Genomic DNA, 11,673 nt, shown 5'->3' with positions numbered 1-11,673 from the left:
GGAAGCCATTTACAATGCAGACGCTTTACCAGCACACTGACTTTTGCACCTTTTCAATATAATGGCAGTTACCTTTAGCAGGATCTGCACATCCATGTGCCATCCCTTCAGAAGCTCCCTAGCATCCCAATGCTTCTTGCTGCCCCACTTGCTACAAGGAGCGGTTTCAAACTTGGGACTCGCTCCGTGACACGTATCCAGGGTGATATTCACTGTCCCACTAAATGCCTGGCAAGGTTTTGTGCAGCCTCACTCACACTCCTACTCCCTTTTCCCAAGCACTCGAGTGGAATACCACAGGCTGCCCTGTGTCTAGAGGTAAATGTCTATCTCACCACACAAGAACCCTTTCCCCATCTGTGCCCGATGTAAGGAATGCCTTTCCTATCTACAAACCCACCAAGAATTAGCCAATTCACTTAGAGAAGAAAGAGACGAGACCCCACAACCCTGCTTTTGTCTGATTTATAACCCATTCATGACCAAAAAGGAACCCTGTATTCACAAAATACAGGAAGTTGTATAAAGGAAGCCTTTTTCTTCCCGCAGCTCTCATTTTTGATGCAGTTTGCGAGCAGAAGTGAACCCTGGTGGAGACAGGTGAGCACTATGCTGATTTCTTATATGCACCTGCTGACTGAGGAAGATTTCTTTTTTGAAGACATTGCCAGAGATCCTAACCCCACAAGATTCCCTAGTAGTAGCCATGTTCGACTCTAACGTCCCATGGCATTTACAACCTCCAGGTCACAAAACAACCAGTGCGAGAAAGGGGAGGAAAGCACAAAAAAGATTTGATGGGTGACAAGTGAGCAGCACCCAAGTCCTCAAACAAATCTTGACACAACAACATGCTACAAGTCCTGGAACTTCTCAGTAATTAACCTTATCTTCAAAACTCCAGCAGGATTTGAATGGTGCATGCTGTAGCATGAAACAGCAAATGTCTGACTTCAGGAAAGTAAAAGTAAGAGGTCTTTGTTCAGAACGGAAACTGAAGTTTGGCACTATCTTATCTCCCATCTTTTCCACACATTTCTACAGGAGGAGACAGAATGTTCAGCTGCCCAGTTCTCACCACAAAACTCAGATGAATATTCAGGGAATGAATTCGATGGAATCTGGAGACAACAGTGAGAAATACCACATGTAGCAATGACTGAATAAATGTCTATATAGGAGATACCTGATTGCTTTTTCATCTTGCCTTTTTTCAATTAAAAGAAAAATCATTTACTAGAGAGAAGCAACTAAGGTAGGCAATTTGCAGAAACAAGATTGCAGGAGACTCAATCTGAAGCAACAGATTTTTTTTGCAGAACTGGGCATTACACCTTATTGTTCTTCTTAGCAACTGTGCCAGGTGTAGTGAATTGCCCTAAACTTAGGGATAGGAGGAATCACTGCACACACTGCTTACGAACTATCAATGCACTGCACAGAATTCTGCATGCAGCATAACCTGTGGGGCACAGTGCAGGTTATCAGAAATGACCTTCTGTCCAATAGAAGCACTGCAAGCAGGCAGTGGCTCTGCTAGGATGGAGCAGTGGCTGGTATGTGTGAATCACCCAGTCATTAACTTATTGACTTAATAACTGCTGGATGGACAGCAGTCTCAACCTGCAAGCTGAAAATGAAAAAAATGCAAGTGAGTGAAAAGGACAATTGTCAAAATTTGTTTGTTTGTTTTTTCAGAACAAACTTTCAGAAATTTACAAGAGAACTATTTGTACCACTTAGATGAAGTCCTAACCAATTCCACCATGAAAAGAACTAGGCTCCATTATCAGTGAAGCGGGAAAAGCATGCTCTGCAGTAACTAACCAGCAGCTCTGACCTTCTGCTCACTCCTCCTGCAGTGTTGTGCTTCACACACTGAACCAGGAAACAGTTGAACAGATACATGTAAAATTATGAAGACTGAGTCAGAAGACAATAGTTTAAAAAATACCAGTTAAACTACATACCGTAGATCTGTCTTGTAGGACTGGGAAATGAGTATCGCCTAAGGCTGTTCCAGATATTGCACCCACCTGCAAATATTTGCTGCTGGCTAAAGCTCAGCACATGCACTCTCATCAGCAGTGGCAGGATTACCCAAAATATTGTGGACAAGAAAGAAAGAAAATATTAGCTTAATTCAGAGTACAATAAACTAATTATATCTTTTAATCATCAAAAGCATATAATAACTTCTTGCTTTTTTAGTTTGGGTGTTTGGTGGTTTTTTAAAGCACATTATAAAGTAAGTTAAGGATACAACTCTTTTTTTCCAAGAATTTAAGGCTGTCAAATTCATGAATATAGAGCTGATTATTAGCTTCTTTAATGTGGCTATTTTACTATGAGTGTACAGCAGACATCAGAAATAAGAATGCCACAGAAGAAATAAAAGCTTAGAAGCAATTACACTTTCATTATATAGTCTTAAATCCATGCAAAAAATATGCTAAGACATTTATATTTTAGATCAACTACCCTTCAGCCATAGTGAAAAATTATTGGAGAGAAAGACAAGAAGAAGATAAAAGTGCACTAACATAGTGTTTGAGGACTTAGCCATTAAAGTCATGTCTTATGAAGAAACATCTTAGCACTCTAAAACAACACGTAACCTGTAACTGTTAAGTTGGAAAAAAAGGCCTGTCTCCTAACAGATTCAACAATAAAATATTATTTTTTATTTATTTTTTTTTACTAACTGGCTAGGTTTTATTCACTGGGACTATCTCCCCAAAATTTTAACATGTCCAACTATAAGTTCTTAATAAGTTACAGACAAAGGCAAGTTTTCTCTCTTCTAACAGGGACAAAGGAGTGTATTGTTGAGATTTGTCATATACATACAATTACCTGCATTGTTATGGAGATTATAAAACAAAGGCCCAACAGATCCACTTCCAGATCTTACAGCCTTGTCCTTTCCCATAGTTATGTCTTAAAACTGGGTTTCATTTAACACATTCACAATACCAATATCTACTAGTGTTTAGCACGTGCTTAGGGATAGTTTCAATTATTTTACAATTCAGTAATGCACTTAATTTATCACTGATCACTCAAATGAACATGTTCAACTTAATAGTACCAATAAAGCAAGGGGTTTTTTAGTTGGTTGTAAGAAATCTTAAAACTAGCACAAAGTTAATGAGAATAACTGGCTAGTCTATTATTCACTTGAAAAAAAAGCAAAAGAAGCTTTCACAAAGATTTTTTCCCTTTTTCCTTTCATGTCAGAAATAGGATTTTGAACAGCACAGAAATATTGAATTAAAACAAAACAAAAATACAATCCTTCCCCAAAAAAATCCAGATGCAAGAGTACATCAGTCTCCTTTCCTCAGCTGTCAGATACAAAATCTATCAGAAACTCCGAGTATAGAACACCAGGCCTGTGTCTGTGACATGCCCAGTGTGCCAGTAAAAAAGGCCAGATCCTGACCTCAAAGCCAGGCTGCTCATTTCTCCCTGGTGCCCAGCTGCACGGAATTAGAGGTGAATTACGCTGAAAGAGTTATGTAAACTGAAGCAAAGATAACAAACTTCCCTTAAGAAAGAACTTATTTTTTTTATGTTGAAGATACACATTTATAAAGACTGTGAAGGAAACTGTGGTTACAATTCCTGTGTTTCTCCTTGATAAAATAAAATGTATAAATCCATAGAAGGTGAAATCACCAAAGACCTCAGTTAACCAGGCACAGCCTACTTAGCAAAAAATAAAATCACATCAGAACACCACAAAAAAGGACATTTTTATTGGTATTGAACTTCAGGCCTACTATTAGAAGAAGCAGCTGACCCTGCAAGCAGACAGAAAGAATACTAGAATTTAGAAAGTGTAATTCATGTAGCAGAAAAGCCATGGACTCAATTCCATACTTGGTTATAAATGGGCAACTATAAAATGTGCAGTGTCAAGAAGACTTTAGAATTCCTATATCTGCCTTCACTAGAAAAAAGCAAATAAAGAAAACATAATTTGATGATCCAAAAGGACCCTACCAATTTACTGTTGTCTATTTTATTTCCCTCCTCGATTTCATGTATTTATAAGTATATAAAATTACTGCAGAATCAAAGATCACAGTCACAAAAGGAAGAAAACTCTAGACTCCCCTATTAACACAGTACAATTTTACATATGTAAATCTGCTGCCAGCCACAGGCACCCATTCTTTTCCTCACAGTGTTTCATAAAAAGTCACATTTATTGTTTAAAAACGATGGTGAAATTGTGGCACATCTCATTTTGTACTAAAACCACCAGCAAGGCTGAGTCAATCTCTTCCGATGCTTCCACACTGCTATTTTGTGCTAATGTGCATTTCTTTCACCTGCATCCCAGAGGGAAACAGTGGAAGCCCCTCTCTTTGTCAGCCAAAACCACATCTTGGTCTCAGAGAGCCCATTTACCCCAAATCCCTGCCAGCACACAAAACTGGCTGCCTTTGCAATCCAGATGCCCCTGATGGTGGAAGCATTTCCACTCCAGCATCCACCCTGCTCTTTCCACTTCAGAGCACAGAGGCCACCTTGCACAAAGTCAAGCAGCAGAGCACGTTTTGACACAGACAAAGATGGAACCTCTCTTACTTTAAATTCAGACAATAACTAACAATTCACCTGTCCTTAAGCTGATGCAGACAGATGAAGGTAACTAAAATGAAGCCTCTCAATTTTCCCCTTCTGTATCATGAGACCTTCAGGAAAATTAAGTTGAAAGTTTCAAGGGGACAGTCTGGGAATCAGCTGTCTGAGCTACTTTGGGCATGAGGAAACCCTGGGAAGGAAAGGCAGCAGAAATAAGCAACCTCCACTTATTTACAGAGACTGTTGATCCTGCAGGCACAACAACTGCTACAGGGAAGCAGCAAAAAGCTTTCCCAGTCTGTAATACCATGGATGGTCTCATGCTTTGCTGCTTATATAGGCTGGCCTGCCCGATCCTTTGCAGCATCCTCCTGCCTGAGTCAATGTGGCAATCACAAACCAAGCCTCTGGCCGGCATCCTTTACATGGTTCTTTCCTTACTTCGAGAAACAGAGCTGGTAGAAAATACAATTTGAAAGTGAAGACTCAAAACCAGGTATATGGTTTTGAGTCTTCACTTTCACATGTGTATATAAGAAAATAAACAAGGAAGCTTGTTCACATGTGTATATAAGAAAATAAACAAGGAAGCTTGTTAAAAGTGCTCTAATTTACAAGAATCCAAGTGCACAAGAGGAAATAATGACAGAAAACTCTGTCTAAGCTCTGTCACAATGGGGAATGCAGAAACAAAAGCTACCAGCATTCCTGTGCAAAAACACCCTCCAGAGCCATCTACCACTGCAGAGAGAAACCATCAGCAAGCAGAGCAAGATGTGCAACATCATCAACTGGGCCAGGAGTCTTCTTACAGGCATGCAGAGTTCCCTGTCTTACCACCCACCTGCCAAGACATCCATGAATGATTCATTTTGACATACTCCATTAAAAAAAAAAAATTAAATAAATCCTGCTGAACAAGCAGAAGCAGAGGCTTTTAAATATGCATTTACAGCCATACCAAGCTACAGTCCCTCAATGACCAGGGACAGGCTGGGCTTCTACAAAGGTGGTCTGCACAAATAACCCTCTTTGGGGAGCACACTCACGCAGGCTAGGTGCAGCCCAAATGCTTGCAAGCTAGCAGATACAAAAAAAAAACCAACAAAAAAAAACCCTACCAAAATAGTGCCAAAAGGAAGTAAGGAATGCACCTCACCACAGAGCCAGCTATGCTGTAGATACAAATCTAACAGCCTAACAAGGGAAAGCTCCCAGGCACTCACATCTCTCCACTCACCTGGACTATGATGGGAGGGTTCCAGCACTTTGGGGCTCAGAAGTGCTAAGAGACTGCATCTGCTTACCAGGCCACAAGAGAGAGACTGTAATTTGCAATAAAGCTCCGCACCTGATGTTCAAGTCTTTACTTGATGATTTTACAGTCTCAGAAGCAAAAATTTCTTACCTTCAATAAGGAAAATAAGGCTGAAGTTAACACAAATTATTCCTTATACTCAAGCCCTGGCTCATTTGGTGCACAGAACACAAAAACAAGTATTACAGTATGTAGACAGCATTCTCCTGCACACCACAAGGCCAAACCAATCAACCAATCAACCAAAAAACCATGAATCCCTTCCAATAAACGAAACACCCAACCCAACATTTAAAGAAAACACCCACATTCTCAACCCTAAAGTAGAAGACACCATGAAGAACACAACAAAACCTTTGCATGCAATAGGAACTTCCCAATGACACACTAGGTGTTTCTTTTACTTGTTCAGTTTGGCTAAAACTGCACAAAAGAATGAGAAAATGCACAAGTTTACCAAACAAACAGGAGGTACAAGAAGAATAAGAAACAAGAAGACGGGCAGCACTGGAGAGAAAAAGGTTTCCAGGCACTGGCTAGGAAAGCCTGAAGGTGTTCCTTCAGGTCCCTTCTCCTCCCCAAAGCAGTACTCATGTCAAACACAGCCTTAGCCCTCTTCCCCACTCATACAGGCTGGGCTTGAAGCACCGTGTAAAGCCAAGGCCAGTTACAGACCCCACAGATCTGGTACCACAGCAAACACCAACATCACTCCTTCCTCCATTCAGAGCTGCCATTTCTTCTTCTTTGTTGGTGAAATTTGAAAGCACATTCAAATGTGAAAAAATGAAAGCACATTTGAAAGAAATTTTCTCTTACAGTTACCTTTTCGCCTATCACATTTCTACAGGCAGATAAAGACGCTTTCCAACACGGCCTTTGGTATCGTCACAGAGAGTAACAGGAGGAAGAGAGTGATGAGTGGACTGCTTGGTTTCTAATACCCAGGGGTTCTTCCAATTTCCTCATGTTGGTAGGAAAATTAGTACTTTCAGTAATGTGCCAAATACCAACAACATTTATGGGAAGATATGGACATATCTTTCCCTGCCCTTTCCACTGAAAGCCCATGAAGGCCATAGAAGATAACTAAATGAGGCCATGAATTTATTGATTCATCTCTGCTTGGACCACATTTACATGTCCATTCTTTGTTGGATTACAGAAATACTTTTCCCGCTTAGTCTTGGATTTTCTCCTGGAATTTTGGATTAATAGCCCCAGGAGGCCTGTTAATGTGAAGATACATTTGGGAACAGCTGGAAAGCACTTAGGGAAGAGCCTTGGTGCAGCCTTCAAGAGCAGTGCATCTGTTTTGTTCTTCTCTTCCTGTGATGCCTGATCACTCTTTACCCCACACTCTTTGCTTTCCAACACTTCATATTAGCACATGTTCACCCCCTCCCAATTAAAGTCCTCCCTTGCACAGTCATCTCCTGCTGAAAATTAATTTCCTACTGATAGCTCCATTTAAGGCAAAGTTCTTTCACTCTCCCATCATTACATAGCAGTAGGCCCTCTCTGCTGGAGAAAATTCAACTAGCTCCTCCTACACTTCCAGCAACCTTTCACGATGTTGAAGGTACTATTTGCATTCAAATTTTGGAGTTAGACTAAAAGCATCAGGCTAACGACCAGATGTGCAGCCACCAACTGGTTTCGCAGTGTCTCTTGCCTTTGCTCATACAGCAAGAATCTTTCAAGCAGGCAAGTAAATGTCATAGATAGGCTTTGCACCTACAAACATCCAAGTACCCAACCACTCTCCAACACTGTCAAAATGCTCCCTCTATGATACCCTGTAAGTCTAGCAGAACAGAAAGAAGGAAATGCATAAATTAAAATTATATCGTTTATGCCCTGCATAATGAACAACCAAAGATTTTCAAAAACAGCAGCAATTTCGCTCATATTTAGAAACTCCAACCATAAAAAATTACATGCCATAAAAATTCTCAACAAAGACTTGCATGTAGCTCACATAATTGAGGAAGTACTAATAATAGCATGGCTGTTTGTACAGACAACATTTCCACTGTGGGTCTGAATTCTGATCTCAAATATGCAGAAGAAGATATTCTGTTGTGTGTTGCTGGCTGGAGGCTCAAAGTATTGGAAGCCATGTGAGTGTGCTGCAATGTGCAGCCAGCCAATGCCTCTAAGGAAGCACTGGGCACATCCATGCCACGCTGAAGACAAAGCCTCCATTGAGAACTGCAGAAGGTGCTTGTGCTGTGGGGCTTTGTAAGGAACATAAAGAAGCTCAGGAAATTAACCTGTGTTGCTGTTTTAAACAAAAACAAAAGCAGTCATCACATAAAAATAACCTGGCCTGGCAGATGAAAAGTTTATTTCTAAGCTCCTCAGACACAAGCAAATTCTGTTCACAGGTACAGCTTCTTCTGGTCTCTTCTGCCTAAGTTCAGGCCTGCTCAGGTCTCCAGATCAGCAATGCTCATACCTGTTTTTAACAGTGGTCATCAAAGGGTTTACTCCAGAAGTGCGTCTACAGAAGCAGCAGCAAGGGAGCCTCACAATTCTCAGTCTTTATTCTTTTGCAAGCCTCTAAATGAGCTGCATGTAAACCCGTCACAAAGTTTAATGAAAATTGCTATTAACTTGTTGCATGTGCTGAAGATTACTCAGAATAATTTCACAAACTAAAATTTAAATTTAGGGTACTATACAGGGAAAGACTCAACAAGGATGATTAATAATGACCAATATATAGCAGAAATTATCTCACATGCAACATACACACATGGCAAGCCCACATTTGAGATAAGACAGTTCTTCATTTAAACTCCTCAGTTGGAAATTCAGACCAGTAATTAAGCCATAATCCTCTATAATCAACTCACACAGTATCAGTAGTTCTGTGTGTGGAATAAGATGTAACAACAAGCTATTAAGTCCACATAAAAGGCACTTGCAATTCTAAACACTAAAACAAACCAAACACTGTCTGCTGCTCTTTCAGTAGTATAAGTTATTTATCATATCACTAATATGATCACTCTCAATAAAAAACAAAGAGCAAGGTTTGTTTTTTAACAACTCCAACTTTGCCCACTATGTTGTAATTCCTCAAAAAAAGGCAAGATGCTTATCCATGAGTAAAAGACACCACAGAAAGATCATGTGCCCATCATACCACTGAGGAGCTGCCGTGACACAGCCATTCCACAGCTCCGGCTGCTTCCCAGTCCCTGCGTGTGGTTGGGCCCACAATGGTGCCAGTGTGGAGCGCTGTCCCCTCTCCGACCCCACAGTCATCTGAAAGGCAACACAGAGGCCAGAGGCAGCCCAGAGCTGCTTCCACCCCACCCGCTGCCCTTCCACTCGGGCTGGCTGGGAGACTGCAGAGAAGGGGCGATAATTCTTACTGGCAACACATGAAGCCCAGCTCACGCCATGTGCCTGACACTCCTGCCAGCTGCTGTCACCTTCCTACAGCAGCTAAGTGCCTCCCCAATTAGTGACAGGCCATGTCCCTGTACCTGAGTACATGCCACACCTCCAACAACACCAGCCAACTCTAACACCCACCTGAGACTACGCAAAGAACCCTACACAGAGAGCAAAACTGTGCCCTGATAGAAAACATCCTCATTTTTAGACAGCAAGACCATGTGAACAGCATGGGCAACAAGACTGTTGTGCTTAAATCATTGCCTCCAAGCAAGGCTTTATTCTGCATCCTTATTGCTTATAGGCTATAAAAACACAATGACCTTTCCAAATATGAGTTATCCCCCCTCACCTGACCTAAGTGGCTACAGTTAAATTTAGTCACTTCAATTGAGACGATGATTTGCAGAATCACATCATCAGTGAGCACCTGGTTTATATCCTATTCCTCTAACATTAGACAGAATATTTATTATTAGACAGAATATATCCTTAACATTAGAAAAAATTCTAAAGGAACTTTCTCCCCACCTGCCTGCAGTTCAAGCACCTGCTCCTAATGTTCAGAGCTCCACCAGGTGCTGACCAACACTAGCTAAGAAGCCTGGTAAACTGAAGACTTTCTTGCCTCAGCCTTCACATTCACAGGTACAATTAAGTCAAAACTGAGAATGTTGTCTTCTAAATTTTCAATGGTGACACTATGAGCTGCAGAGCTCCCACCTAAAATTATGAGCCATACCAAAATCTGCAGATCAGACCTGTGTGCTGTAGCATGTTGATGCGAGCTCTGGTAACATCAGGGGATGACAAGACCTAGTTGAGAGTCTGTAGCTGAGTCCCAAGATGATGAATACATAAATACAACTATATGTAATTGAGGAGAGGGTCCACGTTTTTTAGTATTCATATTAATCATACTAGACACCAATTAAGAGCCTGACTTAGAGAACATTGATATGACTAAGTCATAAGATTTTACACCCAGCTTGAGAAGAAAAACTACAAACAGAGGTCATGGCAGGCAGATCCTGCAAGGCTGTACCCAAGGACAATCCAGGCCTCCTCTGAGGTCTTCCAAAATTCTGGTGTACTTCAATACCCAATTCAGTTTTAGCTCTCGTTCAGAAGAGATTTTTAAACCTAGGCTCGGTACAACAACAACCAGAGACCAAACACTGCAAGGCACCCCAAACTGAAACAGACAAGACAAGGAAGCAAAGGTTTACAACAGTCACTGCAATCACAAGCGGGTGCCAATGCAAGGTAAGGAAAAAGTAGTCAAAAATGTAAAGCAGTACAGTTCTGCTCTGCAGCTCTGAGGCAGATCTGTCACCACATATTACTGAGCACCTTGGTTCCTATCAACACACATTCACACTTCAGTAGCAGAAACTACTGAGGCAGAGAGGACAAGCGGGTACATCTGGAAGCAAAAGTTCAGCAAGCCCCAGAACACCAGAGTTCACAGCAGCCATGAAGCACTCCTACAGGAACACTGAGAACACCATCAGCTGAGGGAAGCAAGGGTGAGAGAGCCTGTGCCAGCATGCTGAGTGGGTCACCTGGCAAGCAATTCTGATTTACATCACTGAAAGGTGTTCTTGGAAGAACATCCTGCAACACACGTGGGAACAGAGCGGGGCCTCAAAGCCAAGCGCGCTGGCCAAGGCCTCCTGCTGATCCGCTGCCCTGCGCAGCCAGGGCTGCTCGCTCCGGACCACGGCAGCATTTTCCCGTGGAAACTCCGCGCTGATCCCGAAAGCTGTAATCCGGCAGCTGATGGGCACCACCGGCACGGGCAACGCGCAAATACCCTATGACCATATATATACCCTATTAATATAATTAACCAGCAGCGACACGAGGAGGGCAGGCTACAACACTGGGAAGACGGGAGCCGTCCCTGCTGTAGCCAGGGCAGCTTTTAACCAGGAAAACAACCTCGTGCCCCGAAAGGAACCACGCGGCTGCACCGCCGGGTTGAACCCCAGCACAGCCCCTGCTGCGGCCGGCCGCGGGGCAGGGGGAGGCCGCGGGGATCCCGCCCCAGGTGAGCGACGCCCCCGCCGGGCCACACCGCGGCCCCCCCGCCTCCCCTGCCCTCCCTTCCGCGGGCGGCACCGGCGGAGCCGCAGCGGGACAAAGCCCGAGCCCGGCCACACACCTGCCCCGCCGAGCCGGAGCAGCCGCGGCGGGGGCAGGTGCGGCAGCCCCCCGCCTCCCGCAGCTCGGTCTCACCTCGGCCGGCAGCAGCAGCAGCGGCGGCAGCAGCAGCAGGAGGCAGGGCAGGGGCAGTGGCAGCCGCCTCATGGTGGCGGAGAGCGCTCCCCGCTGCGCGCACGGCC

Source organism: Parus major, chromosome 5 (assembly GCF_001522545.3).
Source record: "Parus major isolate Abel chromosome 5, Parus_major1.1, whole genome shotgun sequence".
NCBI classification, from domain to species: domain Eukaryota; kingdom Metazoa; phylum Chordata; class Aves; order Passeriformes; family Paridae; genus Parus; species Parus major.
This window is presented reverse-complemented; position numbering follows the sequence as displayed.